Raw genomic sequence first — 19,753 nt, 5'->3', positions numbered from 1 at the left:
ATTTCCAGCATTTTCTATTTTTACTCCTTACTTAAATATAAGTTGCTAAGGCACAGGCTGGTAAAGCAATGTCTTCGGGCCTCCCAAGTGTGTGCAGAGTTACTGCTAGAGTTTAACCAGCTAAAATTGCACAGCTTACCAGCACAGAGCACTGGTAAACTACTCACTGCTTATCCAGTCAAGACTTGGACAGACAAATTGCAGGAATTAAAAACAGCAATCTGAGCAGGAAACTGTGGATTTGGATGTTAGTCAGCAAGCACTGAGGAAGATCATACAGGTCAGGGGCCAGAGAATGTCTAAGCATCCCTACTTTATCTCAATGGGTATTGACTTCCAAAATCAGTGATGCATGCTAAGCAATTCTCTGTGACCCCTGTAGTGTCATGTGGTACTGGTTCTAAAACAGGGCCGGTAGATATGAGAGAGGGAATGCAATCAGCTATCAGGGAAGGTCTGTCAGATTTTAGGCATGCTTTGCAGCCATCAATATGATCATCTTGCATGTTTGGAATCTGCACTTGAACAAATTTTGGGACATCAAAGACAGGACAATGGCACTTATGCTAGCAATTTGATGATGTTTAGCTCAAGTATCTTATCCACAGAAGAGTGACATGTAGATAATGGGGTACTGCATGACCAGTACATAAAGTTTAGCATGGACCAGTGCCTGCAATCCAAAGGCAACAGGGCTTCTACCAACTTGCATAGTTCCCTTGAATTCAAGGAAAAATTGTTTGTACCTATATTGCAACTTGGGTACTATCCAGCAACTCTGTGCCATTTATAAATTGAAAGGACTTTCACTCCCTTTATGTGTAGGTGGCATGTGATCCTACCATTTAGAATTATGCATGTCCACTTCCCCTGGAATACCCATAATTCATGGATCCAGCGTCAATCCAACATTCGATGGCTGGGAGATATGGGCTGTGCATTACAACCATTGTTTTGCAGAACCTATTGACCAAGGTTTAGGTGTGGTATAATGGGGTAGAAATGCATTCATACTGGTTGATTACGGTGCAGGGATCGATCCTTGTGCCTGAACGAGTAGGCCCAAGGCTCACCTGATATTGGGCCTCATTTAAATTGATGAGCTGCAGTCACCTACTGGGCGTGTCCAGGCAGCTCGCTGGCGAAGAGGCCTGGAATATCGTAATATTGGAAGCTTAGGCACCCGAAAAATGGGCACGCGCCATCAAATTTTTCGGCCATTGAGCCTCATGCCTAGACGCCCAGACCAGCATGCTGATCAGGCAGGCCTTTGAAATGCTCAAGCAGTGCTTCAGGTGGCTGGCAAAGACCTCATGTATGCCTCTGAAAAGATGACCAAAATAATAATAATATGCAGCATTCTGCATAACACTGCCTTTGCTAAAGGTATAGCATGCAGTTCACTGACGATTTACAGGCACTACAGCAGTAAAAGACTGAAGGAGGACATCAACATATATCCCCACATATAAAGAAGCACCACAGGTCGCATGAGACAGTAACAGACATTGGCTCATGGCTTTTTCCCCTGAGCTGCGGCCCTCCTATATTTGTCTTGTTTTGGCTGCAATGATATCTGTCCTATCTGCTTGGGCACAAATGAAAGGGCCTTTAATTTCATTAATAACTCATCCACATCAGCATGCATTAATATCCCTTGGCATTTATAGAACACACATAGACAGCATTTATTTAACTGCAATGTGCATTACTGTGTAGGTCTTTGTGTCCATCCTAAGTGCCTCTGAGCCTTTAACAGAGTATAGGGTAAGACTCCTGGCACACAGCATTGCTAAATGGGAGCACGGGTCAGAGATAAGCCTTTAACACTAAGGCCTAATTATTTGTTCCATTCTCCAGTATGTCAAGGTTCCATACCAGGAGAGGAGCCTTACTGACTTTACCCTTACGCGTGCAGAACTATGATGTGTGAAAAAGTGCGTTTAGGTGCAAAGGTCCGTCGTGTTTGCTCTAGGACAGGTCCTAACTCACGCATGAGATTCTTGAGCGACTTACTAGGGAAGATGAGCTGAGCTGGTTTCCCGTTGCTGTCTTCACAGTTTTTGATCTTTGGAGTAACTTTACCAAGGTGGGCTGAAACCAAGGATAAAGAGCCTCAGCTACTATTTGTGAAGATAGGGGGCATCTGCACCCATGGGACACAAGTACCCACCCTGGACGTCAACCCAGTACTTAAAGCTGGCACCCGCTCGCCAGTGCTGTCTGGAGTGTGGCCCGATCGCAACCCTTCTGTCAGAGGTGGTAATACTACCACTGAGCTCCATCTGGACGCAAGTACCCGCTGGATGTCAGCCCAGTATTTAGAGACCATGGCCCCGATATTACCAGGGAGGCGGGTTGGCAGCGGGGGGTCGACTGGGCGTGTGGGTAACCTGCCCAGTAAAATCGGTGTGTTCCCCAAGTGATTGCAAGTAAATTGAAGCCACTTACCTTGGCTTCTGGGTTGGAAACCTGCGCAGTGGGCGGACTGCGCACCCACATCACAGGCTGTCAGCTGGAGGAGCCCTATTTAAGGGGGCAGTCCTCCAATGCTGCTCCTGCAGCAAACAGCCAAAATTACAGCATGGAGCAGCCCAGGGGAAAGGTTGCTCCCAGGTTTAATGATGCCTCACTCCAGGTCTTACTGGATGGGGTGAGGAGGAGGAGAGGGATCTTCTACCCGGCGGACAGGAGGAAGTGGCCTGCCTCTGCCACCAAGAAGGCCTGGCTTGAGGTGACAGAGGAGGTCAGCAGCACCAGCAACATATCCCGCACCTGGATCCAGTGCAGGAAGCGCTTCAATGACATAATGAGGTCAGCCAAAGTGAGCACACTTACTCATTCTCCTACACTCCATCGTCCACATTACCCCACCCCACAACTCCTTCTGCACTGCCAACACTACTCTATCACATCACTCGTCACACCCACTCGAACCTCATCCTCAACTTACCTGCACTTACTCACCTCCCCAGTACTCATCCCACCACTACCACTCAACCCAATCCTCATACAATCTCATGGCTCTGTCTCATACTCACCTGATACATCTCTTTCATGGTCACCCTCATCCAACCTGCCACTACCTCTGCTGCAGCCACAGGGGATGCATCACGAATGAGCAGTAGGAAGCGTAAGGCAAAGGTTTCGTGAGCACAAAGGAGATGCACAAGGGTGTTTGTCGGTTTGTCATGTTTTTTATTTATATTTGATTTTGGTTCAACTCACATTAAATATTATATTGTCACCACTACTGCCACGTCTTGGCCATTCTTGACTGGCTTGTGCAATAAGTCCCTTTCATGAGGTTCTCCCTGAACACCCACACTTGCTGCCACCCATTGGGTCACCCTACAGTGGGTGCATGCGTAGTTGCACGACTATTTTGTGCAGGTGACTGTGGCGCAGCACTGTGTTGTGGAGCCCCACGTGGCGGAGACGGCGTGCCTGGCGAGGCTGGTGATTTTGCTCATCCTCGGATGAAGTGATGAATGCAGCCAGCTGTCCCCCATCCTGACGGTGTGAGTTTGAGGGGGTATGCAAAGTAGGTAAACGTGTTTGCACAGCAGAGTTTAGGATATAAATTAATAATTTTGAGTGGAAAGACAAAGTTGTTGCAGCCAAAACTTTGTCTGAAGTGACAGAGTGCCCTGCTGCAATAAATGAGGTATTCCCCCCAACTGTCAGAAAATCTTTTGCATCTCCCACTGGCTGCTGACTGAAACACGTCTGCTCTAACAGGGAGTGTTTCCCACAGCACGGGAAACACGCTGAGGATCCATGAAAATTGCACCCCTGCCAAAATCTCCTGTCAATGAGGTCTGTCAAGTACCTCAACTAGGTAAGTAATTGTTTAAATTGTCATCCCGCCAGCTTTAATCACCGGTGGGAGTCCCGCATGCGGGAGCTGCACGCACACCCGAACGCGTCACTGGGTAACCCGGAAGCGGGCGGGTTGGAGCCGGGCTCCGGACCCATTCCGGGATTTCCCGATTTTACGAGCCCCCCCCGCTCCCAACGCACTTGCTCGGCCATCCTAAAATCGACCCCCATATTCTAGTCTCAACTCTCCAGATTTATATGTAACACAAAGGAAACAGGCATCACCAGATGAAAGGGCAAGTAGAATTTTCTGTGCATTTATACATCTCTGTGCTCTTTTGGTCCTTGAGCTCCTTCTCAAACCGATGGGTTCTAATCTACCTCTACATACTGTATTTCCCAGAGGAGTAGCAAGAAATGATGGCCATGAAACACCCATATGTACATCAGCATCAGTCCCAGGAACTTCCTGAAATGGTGCCACTCCCTTATCAAAGGCTCAAAGGTGTGTTCCACAATATTTGTACTGGGCTTGTTGTTTGCACAGAACTGTTACAAAACTGGGAGCCAACCAGCAAATCCTGTGTGCTGTCTTATCTCTGAGCCGCTACCACCCTGGGCTTCTCTCCCCTCTGCAATTGCAACCACCCCCTGGACTTACCTTTTTGCAGGCCTGGCGGCCTCTGGGCCGTCCAACATTGGGCCGGCTTGAATCCAGTGACCAGCATCGGAATGCCCGTTTGGGGCAGGCTGCTGTGCTACATAACAATGACAAAGAATTTGTTCTCTGCAGCTATTGCTGCAAAGTTGCTATCGTGAGGCATTCTAAGCAAAGCAGTGGTGATTTAAGAAATTACTCCAGGCATTGCTGACTGACCAATGGTCAGGGATGCTCCAGTGAAAGCTTAAGAGCGCTGAGTACTACGATCATTTTCAGTGGTACAAGCAATGTAAAGTTTGTGGAACCTTGATACTCCAATACCTCTTAACTTGATATGCAGATTTGTTTGCAAAATGGAAATCTCCACAAAGAATGGTTGGCCAGCCAATCAATAAAACCATTTTGAAATCAGGCAAAAATAAGTTAAACAATAGGACCAAAAATTTGCGTGCCACGATCAGGGCCCCTCATTAGCATGGAGCTGGCAAGCAACCGTGCTACTATGGCCACAACTCAGCGCCTGCCTATCCCACACTGCCTAAAATTCTGCTGCCTGCCAGCTATCCTTTTGCCCCTTGTGTAAGGGGTCCGATACTAAAAAAATGTTTACTGTCCCCATCTTCAGGGATCTTCTGGTGGGGCCCACTTCCACCCTTCTGGAAATTGGCATACCTCGTCTGACTCAGCATATGGATCTCCAGTGTTACGCCGGGTCCCTTAAGGGCCAAGGAAGCAGGAACTCCCAGTGTAGGGAATTTCCGCCCCCGAGTCACAACCCCTCTGACCTAGCTGGCCTTGAAAGGGGAGAGACTCCCAATTTAAGTCAGGATCTGGTGTATCCAGGTCCCAGCCTTTTTTCAAGCCATAGTTACGGTGGAAGTCCCATGGAACAGATCAAGAAATTCTGCCCCACTGTTTTTATATTCTGCTACACTTACTGTATTGCAGAGTGAAATGAAGTGTGAGGCTGCCACAGAGATTATAGCCTTGATTTTGTGAGATCAGCAAAGTCTGTGCTGGGAATGGTTGGCAGCACATTTGGCTGACCATGCCCAATTTTGCTAGGTTAGCTCATTTGAATAATTACCATACATTCCAAGCACAACATTAGCCTTGCACCAACAGCTAGGCTAATTGGCGAATTCAAAATCTGACTAGCAGCTCAAATTTAAAGCATGTGAACACTTAAATGTAAATTTCGGATATGGGGGCCAATATGCTTTCAGGCTTTATAAAACTTCAAGATGGATCTTAGTAAATCTCTTCTTCGGCCTCTCTTGATTAGTTCCTCTTCCTCATCAAAATCATACTATGCTATTGAAACCCCCAAAGAATTCCCATCGTCACCACTAAAAGTTGCAAAACTGCACACTATCTCAGCAGAAACAATTAATGCATGGATCAAATCCTGATTGCAAATGATAAAAAAAAATCAAACTTTTAAAAAGAACTGTAACTCAATAATCTACCTTGAAGAAACTGACTTGAGCAAACCAGGCCACAGAAGTAGTCCTGTGCCCATTTTATATGAGCAAGCTCAATGCTAGAATAAAATACATCAAAAAATGTAAAACCTCCTGAGGTATTTGTGTACATAAGCCCTCACTTAGGAAGACAGGCAGAAATAAGTTTAGGCTGAGCCAATGGACATGCTAAACTGTGTCCATAGCAAAGGGGGTGGATGATGACAAATTTTGCAATAGAAGTGCTGCCCCCTAATTTTAATAGGCTGCTGGCAGTGAAAAGCTTGCCAAGAGACCTTGGTCAGTAGCACATTTGTCAGGGTAGTGCAAAATCCAGCAAGAGAGGAACTCTTAAAGGGATATAGCGTAACATAAAAGGGGAATTTGTAGCTGTAGCAAAAAAGTGGACGAATTGTTCAGAATAGCCCAGCGGATGCATATAGGCAGCACTGCTCCTTTGGATATTGAAGAGTTGGAGGTCCTGCTCCAGGAAGTACACCAAATGAGGGTAGCCTTATTTGGAGTTGAAGGCCAACCTCGAGTAAAAGCGCAACTGGATGGAGAGAGGTCACCAAATCAATGCGATTACCAAGTCCATTTTACCGAACTGCAAGTGAGGAAATCAGGACAGGATCTTGGTCCAGAGACTCATGAGTGAGTTTCATCTTGACTTCCTTTCCCTATTCCTCAACCTCCTCCTCACCTTCATAATCCATGAAGAAGAACTTCTATCGTTCCTCCTCGTTTTCCTCCTCCTCATTATCATCTTCTGCCCTCCATTGCAGTGGTGGATCTTCAGTGAAGAATGGTGAAAGCTAAGAATAGGTGAGAATTACCCCCTTGGGATTAAGGAGACAAAGAAGGGGGTGGAAGCTTGTGGCTGTGTGCTGTTTCATAGGGATGCTGCGGTGACTGTGCAGGTGTGCAGTCACTAATTTGGAACAGGCACTGTGCCCCCGACCTTGTCATTTCCTACAGCTAAACAATAACAACTTGTATTTATATAATGCTTTTAAAGTAGTGAAACATCCGAGGCGCTTCACAGGAGCATCATCAAACAAAAGAAGAGCACCTCCCTATGATCAATGGGATGCACCTCATAGGGCTTGAGCTTCTCAATGTTGGAGATGCTCCCTCTGGTGCTCTGCCTCTTGCAGGCACTGAGCGCAAGTTTGACCTGCAACAAGATTGAGTGATTGAGGTGAAGGCTAGCAATTGAGGACAGTCTCCCAGGTGCCATCGAAAAGCTGATATATGAGATATGGTGGTATCACCCTGTTAAAGTGGAGAAAGGGATTTTAATGTTCTGCATGCAACTAATTGCTGTTAGGGGAGATGTTGATACATACTATAAGATCTTCTTAACCACAGTGTGAAGACTTAGTTGTATAGTTACAGGGAATGTACAGCACAGAAACAGGCCATTCGACCCAACAGGTCCATGCTCCACACGAGCCTCCTCCATTGTGACTTCATTTAACCCTATCAGCATATCCTTCTATTCCTTTCTCCCTCATGTATTTGTCTAGCTTCCCCTTAAATGCATCTATACCAGTCGCCTCAACTATGCCTTGTGGTAGCGAGTTCCACATTCTAACCACTTTCTGGGTAAAGAAGTTTCTTCTGAATTCCCTATTGGATTTATTAGTGACTATCTTATATTTATGGCCCCTGGTTCTGCTCTACCCCGCAAGTGGAAACATCTTAGAGTCATAGAGTTATACAGCACGGATAGAGGCCCTTCGGCCCATCGTGTCCGCGCCGGCCATCAGCCCTGTCTACTCTAATCCCATATTCCAGCATTTGGTCCGTAGCCTTGTATGCTATGGCATTTCAAGTGCTCATCCAAATGCTTCTTGAATGTTGTGAGGGTTCCTGCCTCCACAACCCTTTCAGGCAGTGAGTTCCAGACTCCAACCACCCTCTGGGTGAAAAAGTTCTTTCTCAAATCCCCTCTAAACCTCCCGCCTTTTACCTTGAATCTATGTCCCCTTGTTATAGAACCCTCAACGAAGGGAAAAAGCTCCTTAGTATCCATCCTATCTGTGCCCCTCATAATTTTGTACACCTCAATCATGTCCCCCCTCAGCCTCCTCTGCTCCAAGGAAAACAAACCCAATCTTCCCAGTCTCTCTTCATAGCTGAAGCGCTCCAGCCCTGGTAACATCCTGGTGAATCTCCTCTGCACCCTCTCCAAAGCGATCACATCCTTCCTGTAGTGTGGCGACCAGAACTGCACACAGCACTCCAGCTGTGGCCTAACCAGTGTTCTATACAGCTCCATCATAACCTCCCTGCTCTTATATTCCATGCCTCGGCTAATAAAGGCAAGTATCCCATATGCCTTCTTTACCACCTTATCTACCTGTTCCGCCGCCTTCAGGGATCTGTGAACTTGCACACCAAGATCCCTCTGACCCTCTGTCTTGCTTAGGGTCCTCCCATTCATTGTGTATTCCCTTGCCTTGTTAGACCCTCCAAAGTGCATCACCTCACACTTTTCCGGGTTAAATTCCATTTGCCACTGTTCCGCCCATCTGACCAACCCATCTATATCGTCCTGCAGACTGAGGCTATCCTCCTCGCTATTTACCACCCTACCAATCTTTGTATCATCAGCGAACTTACTGATCATACCTTTTACATTCATATCCAAGTCGTTAATGTAGACCACAAACAGCAAGGGACCCAGCACCGATCCCTGTGGTACCCCACTGGCCACAGGCTTCCAGTCACAAAAACAACCTTCGACCATCACCCTCTGCCTTCTGCCACTAAGCCAGTTTTGTATCCAAAGTGCCAAGGCACCCTGGATTCCATGGGCTCGTACCTTCTTGACCAGTCTCCTGTGGGGGACTTTATCGAAGGCCTTACTGAAATCCATGTATACCACATCCACTGCGTTACCCTCATCCACACGCCTAGTCACCCCCTCAAAAAATTCAATCAAATTAGTCAGACATGATCTTCCCTTGACAAAGCCATGTTGACTATCCCTGATTAATCCTTGCTTCTCCAAGTGGAGACTAATTTTGTCCTTCAGAATTTTTTCCAATAATTTTCCTACCACTGATGTTAGGCTCACTGGCCTGTCGTTCCCTGGTTTTTCCCTACTCCCCTTCTTGAATAATGGTATTACATTAGCGGTTCTCCAGTCCTCTGGCACATCCCCTGTGGCCAGAGAGGTTCTGAATATATGTGTCAGAGCCCCCGCAATCTCCTCCTTTGCCTCACACAGTAGCCTGGGATACATTTCGTCCGGGCCTGGGGATTTATCCATTTTTAGGCCTGCTAAAACCGCCAATACCTCCTCCCGCTCGATGTTAATATCTTCTCTACGTCTACCCTATCAAACCCTTTCATAATCTTAAAGACCTCTATCAGGTCTCCCCACAGTCTTCTCTTTTCTAGAGAAAACAGCCCCAGCCTGCTCAATCTTTCCTAATAGGTATAACCTCTCAATTCTGGTATCATTATAGTAAATCTTTTTTGCACCTTCTCCAGTGCCTCTATATCCTTTTTATAATATGGAGACCAGAACGGTTCACAGTATTCCAAATGTGGTCTAACCAAGGTTCTATACAAATTTAACATAACTTCTCTGCTTTTCAATTCTCTCTCTCTAGTGCTTGGTTTGCTTTTTATGGCCTTATTGACCAATGTCGCTACTTTTAGTAATTTGTGTATATGTGGCCCCAGAACCCTCTGCTCCTCTACCCCATTTAGACTCTTATTATCGAAGCAGTATGTGGTCCCCTTATTCTTCCTACCAAAATGTAATACCTCACACTTGTCTATATTGAAATTCATTTGCCAATTATATGCCCATTCTGCAAGTTTATTAATGTCTTCATGTATTTTGTCGCAGTCCTCCTCGGTATTAACTATACCCCTCAATTTGGTGTCGTCCGCAAATTTTGAAATTGTAATTCCAAAACCCGAGTCCAAATCATTTATGTAAATGGTGAACAGTAATCTCAGCACCGATCCTTGTAAAACACCACTTCCACCTTTTGCCAACCTTTAATCCCTACTCTCAGTTTTCTGTTTCGTAGCCACCTTGCCATCCATTCTGCTACTTGTCCCCTAACTCCACATGCTCTGACCTAAGTCATGAGTCCACTATGTGGTACCTTATCAAAGGCCTTTAGAAAATCCAAATATATTGTATCTACTGCATTACCCTTGTCTACCCTTTCTGTTACTTCTTCAAAGCATTCAATAAGGCTGGTCAAGCACAACCTTCCCTTTTGAAATTCATGCTGATTATTCTTTATTATATTTTTGGTTTCTAGATATTTTTCTATTACATCTATGAGTAAGGATTCTATTACCTTTCCTACCACCAACATTAAGCTAATTGGTCTATAGTTCCCTGGACTGGTTCTATCTCCCTTTTTAAATAAAGGGATCACATTAGCTGTCCGCCAGTCCTCTGACACTATTCCCTTTTCTAATGAATTTTTATATATATGTAATAGTGCCTCTGCTATCTCGTCCCTAACTTCTTTTAATATGCACGGATGCAATCCATCCAGGGGTTTTATCATCTCTAAGTTTGGTTAGTTTATCAATTATCTCCCCCCTTTCCATCTTAAATGTCTTTATATCTTTTTTGATCTCTTCTTCTAATATCATGCCCATCATGCAAGTCTCCCTCATAAATACTGAGACAAAGTAATTATTTAATATTTCTGCCATTACCTGTGATTTTATCATGTGTGTGCCTTAGTGGCCCTATCCCTATCCTGTTTTTTCTTTTGTTATTTATGTTTCTGTAGAATACTTTACTATTTCTTTTTATATTTCTTGATAATTTAATTTCGTAGTTTCTCTTTGCCTTCCTAATTGTTTTTTAAACTTCTTTCCTAACCTTTTCATATTCCCTTTTGTCATCATTTCCTTTGTTGTCTATGTGTATGCTTTTTTCTTTAGTTTAAATTTTGCCCTTATTTCTTTATTTATCCATGGTGTATATTACTAGCTAGTTTGTGCTGGCTTTTTAGTAGGATATATTTTTCCTGGACTCTATTGATTACCATTTTAAATGTTTCCCACTGCTGTTCTAGTTCTTTGTTTATCAGTGAATTTTTCCAGTTTATTTTCCTTAGTTCCATTCTTATCCCCTGAAAATCAGCTTTTTTCCAATTTATTATTTTGGTATTTGTCTTGCTTATGTCCTTCTCAATCTTTATCTTAAATCTTGTTATGTTGTGATCGCTATTGCCAAGATGTTCCCCTACGCTTACTCTCTTATTTGTTCTAATTCATTTCCCATTACTAGATCCAGCAGTGCTTCATCTCTTGTTGGGCTTTTTACATACTGGGTAAGAAAGGAGTCCTGCACACATTGTAAAAACTCCATTCTCTGTACCCTATTACTTACCTCTCCTTGCCAATTTATTTGGGGATAGTTAAAATCTCCCATGATTATTATTCTATGTCTATTACTCATTTCACATATTTGCTTACATATTTCTTCCTCCACCTCCTTTCCATTATTAGGTGGTCTATCGTATACCCCTGTTAGCATGATCAATCCCTTACCTTTTATTTCAATCCACATGGATTCTGGTTCTATCCTTCTGTTAGTTATGCCCCTTTTTTCTACTGCCGTTATGTTATCTCTAATTAGTACAGCTACTCCATCCCCCCTTCCTTCCCTATCGTTTCTGATTATGTTACAGTCCTGTTCTTTATGTAGCCATGTTTCAGTTATTCCAACTACATCTGGTTCCTCGCTTCGGGTTATTGCCTCCAGTCCCATTTTATTTTGGATGTTGTGTACATTGCTATACAAGCAGTTTAATGCATCTTTAATAGCTGTTCCCTTTACTTTATTTTTAAAAGTCCTTTTATACTTCTGTTTTATAACTGTATTTGTTCCTTGACCGTTTATGTTATCTTTATTCCTTACTTGGTCTGACCTTTACACTCATCTCCTGTTTCTTTTATCTTTAAGCTTTCGTTATTGCTACCAGATCCCTCCTCCCACCTTGCTAGTTTAAAGCCTTATGCACCACCATATTTAGCCTTTCAGCTAGGATTCTGTTCCCTTTCTGGTTCAGGTGGAGTCCGTCCCAGCAGTACAGCTCCTTCCTTTCCCAATACTGGTACTGGTGTCCCATTAAATGGTGCCAGTGTTATGGAAATTAATAGTTCTTACTTTTAGGGAGTGAAATGCATGCTAGTGCACAAGGGAGAAAAGGACAGTGGCTTATGTGTTACCTTGCCTATCCTGGTCAGGTCATTAAACTTCTGAAGCTCTAATCTGCAGTTCTGGGGTGAGACATTTAGCACTCTCAGTGTCAGTGCCACTTCTGTCCACATTGCATGAGAGTTGCAGCTTCCTCCCATGGAGACCAAAAAGTCTGTCTCACTTCGGCTCAATCTCATCCAGGAGGTTTCGGAGGTCACTCTCACAAAATTTCTGTGCTCTTCTTCTTTCCTCTTCTCCATGCCCTTGTCCCTCTTTTGGCTGCCTGTCTCATCGATTCTGCTGTGGCAGACATTCTTGAAAAGTGGAATAAAAACACAGATGAGCCATCCAGTGCAGCTAGCTGACAGTGAACTGAGTGACCCAAACACTTAGCTACCGCTCCCTCAGCCTGCTGCTTCAATCTTCAGCCAGACTTAGCTTTTTAAAGGCTGCACTTTAATTTCCAAGCACCCCCAACACATTTTCCTATTTTACACAGGATTTGCTCCAATGCATCTGCCGATGGATATGCAAATGAACTGACTGACAAAATTCTGGCAGATCTGGCACAATTCACCGCATAGAGTTTTGGGGCCAGCTTCTGTTATTTCCGTTGACCAATTAGTATATTTGTTTCCAGTATGTGTTATATGACAAAATAGGAAATAAAAACAGAAAATGCTGGAAATACTTAGCAAGTCAGGCAGAATCTGTGGGGGGAAAAACAGAGTTAACGTTTCAGGTCAATGACCTTTCTTCAGAACTGGAATAAGTTAAGAGATTTAACAGTTTCTAAGCAAGTACAGAGCCAGGCAAAGTGGGGTGGAGGGAGGAAACATCAAGGGGGAAGGAGTTTATTTTCTGTAATTTCCAACAGAGTATACTCCCATTCTCACTACATTGTTAGGGAAAGTTAGAAAGTTGCCATAGGGAGGAGGGAAAATCTCACGGTCACTTTGACTTACCTCCCTGAAACCATTTACAGGGCAGTATTGTTTGAGATGTGCATGCCCTCCTGCCTCCTTGGCTGAGAATTAGCGTGTGACACAGAGAGATGCAAGAGTGATGAAGACAAAATGAAAGAAAAAAGTAATATCTATTTCTAGTAAAATGGACATGGCACCAAGTAGGCTACGACATGAGTGTGTGAGTGTGAATAATAATTTCACTACAGTGAAGTTAAAAGAGTCTGATTCTAGGCAACATTTGAAACTTAGGGACCAATCACTTACAGAACAAATAGACAGTTACACTACTGATGGCAAGCTACTGGTATTCTTTTGCTTCTGTGAAATAATTTTATTACCAACTCCCACTTACCGCAGGGATCGGTGCTTGGGCCTCAGCTATTAACAATCTATATCAATGATTTGGATGAGGGGATCAAATGTAATATTTCCAAGTTTGCTGATGATACAAAACTAAGTGGGAATGTGAGTTGTGAGGAGGATGCAAAGAGGCTTCAAGGGGATATAGACAGGCTAAGTGAGTGGGCAAGAACATGGCAGATGGAATATAATGTGGAAAAATGTGAAGTTATCCACTTTGGTAGGAAAAACAGAAATGCAGAGTATTTTTTAAATGGTGAGAGACTGGGAAATGTTGATGTTCAAATGGACCTGGGTGTCCTTGTACATGAGTCACTGAAAACTAACATGCAGGTACAGCAAGCAATTTGGAAGGCAAATGGTATGTTGGACTTTATTACAAGAGGATTTGAGTACAGGAGTAAAGATGTCTTACTGCAATTATATAGGGCCTTGGTGAGACCGCACCTTGAGTATTGTGTACAATTTTGGTCTCCTTACCTAAGAAAGGATATACATACCGTAGAGGGAGTGCAACGAAGGTTCACCAGACTGATTCTTGGGATGGCGGGATTGTCGTATGAGGAGAGATTGAGTCGACTAGGCCTGTAATCTGTAGAGTTTAGAAGAATGATCTCATTGAAACATACAAAATTCTTACAGGGCTCGACAGGGTAGATGCAGGGAGGATGTTTCCCCTGGCTGGAGAGTCTAGAACCAGGAGTCACAGTCTCAGAATAAGGGGTAGGCCATTTAGGACTGAGATGAGGAGAAATTTCTTCACTCAGAGGATGGTGAATCTTTGGAATTCTCTACCCCAGAGGGCTATGGAGGCTCAGTCATTGATTACATTCAAACCAGAGATCGATAGATTTCTAGACATTAAAGACGTCAAGGGATATGGGAATAGTGCATGAAAATGGCGTTGAGGTAGAAAATCAGCCATGATCTTGTTGAATGGTGGAGCAGGTTCGAGGGGCCGGATGGCCTACTCCTGCTCCTATTTCTTATGTTGTTATGTTCTTACAGTTCCCATGAGGTATATGGTGTAGGATGTGCCTGTGAAAGAATCCTGCAATATTTTCAATTCTCATACAATAACCTTTAACAATATATGTAGAATAAATAGAATATAGATCTGTTAACAATGTATTACTGCATCAGTTTTAATAATGTGAAAATCTCCTTTAACTTACTACCACCAGTGTTAATTTCCAGTTACAATTTTTTCAGATGGTAGAGGACAAATTTTTAAAAATGGTGACATGATTTTGTTTTTGATTTTCTTGGAAAAAAAAAGAGATTTTCTTTGATGAACTTTTTTGTTTTCATCAATGGAAAGGATGTGAATTGTAGCGAATGGAACATATTTTCACTTTGGATAACTACTGTCTGTATCAAACACTGCAGGGTGGGTACAGCATAGGGCAGATGTACAGTAGAGCTCTTTATCCTTTTACACCAACAGTAAGAGTGGTGTTGATGCTTTAACCTTAACCCCAGAACAATGATAGCCTGAAAGCTATTTTTTCAGCGCTACAATGTATCAAATAAATACTAATAATTTAACGAACTTGTGTTTTGGTGGTCTTTCACATTAGTGCACTGGAATTATGACTGATTGCCAGGGAGGAAATAGTTGCACATAGCACAGGAAGATTAGACATCCCATTTCCTTCCTTGTCAGAGAACAGCCACCAGCTTAGATTTTGCATAAAATGATACAAGGGTCTAGAAATGCAGCCATGCAGCACCCGTATTTTGGGCACTAAGCAGCCTACTAAGCCCTCAATATGGCGGGCAGGAAGCGCTTGCGCACTTCCAACTGGAGGTGTGCCGCCCACCATATTGGTAAAGGAGGTCGTGCTGGCAGCAGGGGCGCACACTGGCAACGTTCAAAGTCAAGAATAATGTTTATAAATTAGACACCACAGAGCAGATGAAGCTGTCACAAGAGGGAGGAGGAGGATGCTGAACTGGAGGCCATATCCGCAGAGGGTCTTCAGGGAGCACTTCTACATCACCTATTCACCCTTGTGAAAGCCCTTAGTGCCTGCCTTGTGTGCTAATTTTCCTATCCTGGTGCTCCTACGGTGCTTCCCCAGTAGCTATAGTTTGAGAGGTTGGAGGCTGCTGAGCTTCCATTGAGGATACTTCAGATGACCTTGGAGGTCGACCTCGAGCAGTTCTGGGCCTAGAGGGCCTGGCTGCAGATTGCAGCACCTCAGTGTGGGCTGCAGCAGTCTGGGCCAGGGTGGCTGCAATGGTATGAGCAAGGGCAATGGTGGAGTGTCTGGCGGAGGAGCAGGCATGCTGTCATCCTGAGAGAGGACAGCAGATGCCTCTCCCATGGAGCCAAAGCCACTCTCCTGGGGTGGTGCCTCAACATTTCTAGGGCTCTGCTGAACAACAGAGTGCAGGAGTGATGTCAAAGCCAAGAAGGCAGCCATCTGAGCTTCCATGGCAGCAGTTTGTGTTACTATGGAAGCTGTCATAAGACACTCCATCATGGTGGGTTCCACTGCAGAGTTGATTTAGTTGACCAAGCGGTCCATGTTGGACAGAATGATCACTATGCTCTGCACAAAGCCTTGAGACAAGTTGGAGCTGGACTCCTCCATGCTCTGTGACATTGTGTGCAAGTGTTCTGTCATGCTGCCCAGTGCACCTAGCATTTCCCTGTGTAGGTCTATGAGCCTTCTATGGTACCCTCGGCCCTCGAAGTCAGCATCTGAATCCTCTGCAACAGAATTAGTGAGTGACCTTGCCCTCTGGTGAGCTGGCACCTGTGGCGTTATATACCCCTGCCCTAGCTCCTGGCCACTTGTGCCTGGTGAGTCACCACGTGCAGATACCTCCTCTAACCTAGCCTCTAAAGTCCACATGATGTTAGTATCTGAGCTAGTGCATGCAAGAGTCAGATCAAGTGGCAGTGCACCTTCAAGAATGCTGGGTTCCTTTTCTTCCACTGGCTGAGGGGCATCAAATCCAGGACAAAGCAGGACAAATCCAATCTGGTCAATTACCGCCCCATAAGTCTACTCTCAATCATCAGCAAAGTGATGGAAGGTGTCGTCGACAGTGCTATCAAGCGGCACTTACTCACCAATAACCTGCTCAGTTTGGGTTCCGCCAGGACCGCTCGGCTCCAGACCTCATTACTGCCTTGGTCCAAACATGGACAAAAGAGCTGAATTCCAGAGGTGAAGTGAGAGTAACTGCCTTTGACATCAACGTAGCATTTGACCGAGTGTGGCACCAAGGAGCCCTCGTAAAATTGAAGTCAATGGGAATCGGGGGGGAAAATTCTCCAGTGGCTGGAGTCATACCGAGCACAAAGGAAGATGGTAGTGGTTGTTGGAGGCCAATCATCTCAGCCCCAGGATATTGCTGCAGCAGTTCCTCAGGGCAGTGTCCTAGGCCCAACCATCTTCAGCTGCTTCATCAATAACCTTCCTTCCATCAAAAAGAAAAAAGGTGGCCAAGGCAAACGTAGGTCCCTTAGAGGATGAGACCAGGAAATTAATGGTGGGAAACATGGAGATGGCAAAAATGCTGAACAAATATTTTGTTTCAGTTTTTATGGTAGAGGACACTAAGAATATCCCAACACTGGACAAACAGGGGGCTCTATGGGGGGAGGAGCTAAATACGATTAAAATCACTCAGGAGATGGTACTCAGTAAAATAATGGGACTCAAAGCGGATAAATCCCCTGGACCTGATGGCTTACATCCTAGGGGCTTGAGGGAAGTGGCAGTAGGGATTGTGGATGCTTTGGTGATAGTTTTCCAAAATTCCCTGGACTCAGGAGAGGTCCCGGCAGATTGGAAAACTGCTAATGTAACACCGTTATTTAAAAAGGGTAGTAGGCAGAAGGCTGGAAATTATAGGCCAGTTAGCCTAACATCTGTGGTGGGTAAAATTTTGGAGTCTATTATTAAGGAGACAGTAACGGAACATTTAGATAAGCATAATTTAATAGGACAAAGTCAGCATGGCTTTATGAAGGGGAAGTCATGTCTGACAAATTTGCTTGAGTTCTTTGAGGATATAACGTTCAGGGTGGATAAAGGGGAACCAGTGGACGTAGTGTATTTAGACTTCCAGAAGGCATTCGACAAGGTGCCACATAAAAGATTATTGCTTAAGATAAAAAAATCACAGGATTGGGGGTAATATTCTGGCATGGGTGGAGGATTGGTTATCGAACAGGAGGCAGAGAGTTGGGATAAATGGTTCATTCTCGGACTGGCAACCAGTAACCAGTGGTGTTCCACAGGGGTCGGTGCTGGGTCCCCAACTCTTTACAATCTATATTAACGATTTGGAGGAGGGGACCGAGTGCAACATATCAACATTTGCAGATGATACAAAGATGGGAGGGAGAGTAGAGAGTGAGGAGGACATAAAAAACCTACAAGGGGATATAGACAGGCTGGGTGAGTGGGCGGAGATTTGGCAGATGCAATATAATATTGGAAAATGTGAGGTTATGCACTTTGGCAGGAAAAATCAGAGAGCAAGTTATTATCTTAATGGCGAGAAACTGGAAAGTACTGCAGTACAAAGGGATCTGGGGGTCCTAGTGCAAGAAAATCAAAAAGTTAGTATGCAGGTGCAGCAGGTGATCAAGAAAGCCAACGGAATGTTGGCTTTTATTGCTAGGGGGATAGAATATAAAAACAGGGAGGTATTGCTGCAGTTATATAAGGTATTGGTGAGACCGCACCTGGAATACTGCATACAGTTTTGGTGTCCACACTTAAGAAAAGACATACTAGCTCTCGAGGCAGTACAAAGAAGGTTCACTCGGTTAATCCCGGGGATGAGGGGGTGGACATATGAGGAGAGGTTGAGTAGATTGGGACTCTACTCATTGGAGTTCAGAAGAATGAGAGGCGATCTTATTGAAACATATAAGATTGTGAAGGGGCTTGATCGGGTGGATGCAGTAAGGATGTTCCCAAAGATGGGTGAAACTAGAACTAGGGGGCATAATCTTAGAATAAGGGGCTGCTCTTTCAAAACTGAGATGAGGAGAAACTTCTTCACACAGAGGGCGGTCGGTCTGTGGAATTTGCTGCCCCAGGAAGCTGTGGAAGCTACATCATTAGATAAATTTAAAACAGAAATAGACAGTTTCCTAGAAGTAAAGGGAATTAGAGGTTATGGGGAGCGGGCAGGAAATTGGACATGAAGCTGAGTTCGGATCGGTCAATGCCCTGTGGGTGGCGGAGCGGGCCCAGGGGCTGAGTGGCCGGGTCCTGCTCCTACTTCTACTTTAGATTTGTGGTTGGGATCAGATCAGCCATGATCTTATTGAATGGCAGAGCAGGCTCGAGGGGCCAACTGGCCTGCTCCTGCTCCTATTTCTTATGTTCTTATGTTCTTATAAGGTCAGAATCGGGGATGTTCGCTGATGATTGCACAGTGTTCAGTTCCATTCGCAACCCCTCAGGTAATGAAGCAGTCCGTGCCTGCATGCAGCAAGACCTGGACAACATCCAGGCTTGGGCTGATAAGTGGCAAGTAACATTGCACCAGACAAGTGCCAGGCAATGACCATCTCAAACAAGAGAGTCCAACCACCTCCCCTTGACATTCAGAGGCATTACCATCGCCGAATCCCCCACCATCAACATCCTGGGGGTCACCATTGACCAGAAACTTAACTGGACCAGCCGCATAAATACTGTGGCTACAAGAGCAGGTCAGAGGCTGGGTATTCTGCGGCGAGTGACTCACCTCCTGACTTCCCAAAGCCTTTCCACCATCTCCAAGGCACAATTCAGGAGTGTGATGGAATACTCTCCACTTGCCTGGATGAGTGCAGCTCCAACAACACTCAAGAAGCTCGACACCATCCAGGACAAAGCAGCCCACTTGATTGGCACCCCATCCACCACCCTAAACATTCACTCCCTTCACCACCAGCGCACAGTGGCTGCAGTGTGTACCATCCACAGGATGCACTGCAGCAACTCGCCAAGGCTTCTTCGACAGCACCACCCAAACCCGCGACCTCTACCACCTAGAAGGACAAGGGCAGCAGGCACATGGGAACAACACCACCTGCACGTTCCCCTCCAAGTCACACACCATCCCGACTTGGAAATATATCGCCGTTGCTTCATCATCGCTGGGTCAAAATCTTGGAACTCCCTTCCTAACAGCACTGTGGGAGAACCTCCACCACATGGACTGCAGGGGTTCAAAAAGGTGGCTCACCACCACCTTCTCAAGGGCAATTAGGGATGGGCAATAAATGCTGGCCTTGCCAGCAACATCCACATCCCAT

This window comes from Heptranchias perlo, chromosome 16 (genome assembly GCF_035084215.1).
Source record: "Heptranchias perlo isolate sHepPer1 chromosome 16, sHepPer1.hap1, whole genome shotgun sequence".
NCBI lineage: Eukaryota > Metazoa > Chordata > Chondrichthyes > Hexanchiformes > Hexanchidae > Heptranchias > Heptranchias perlo.
This window is presented reverse-complemented; position numbering follows the sequence as displayed.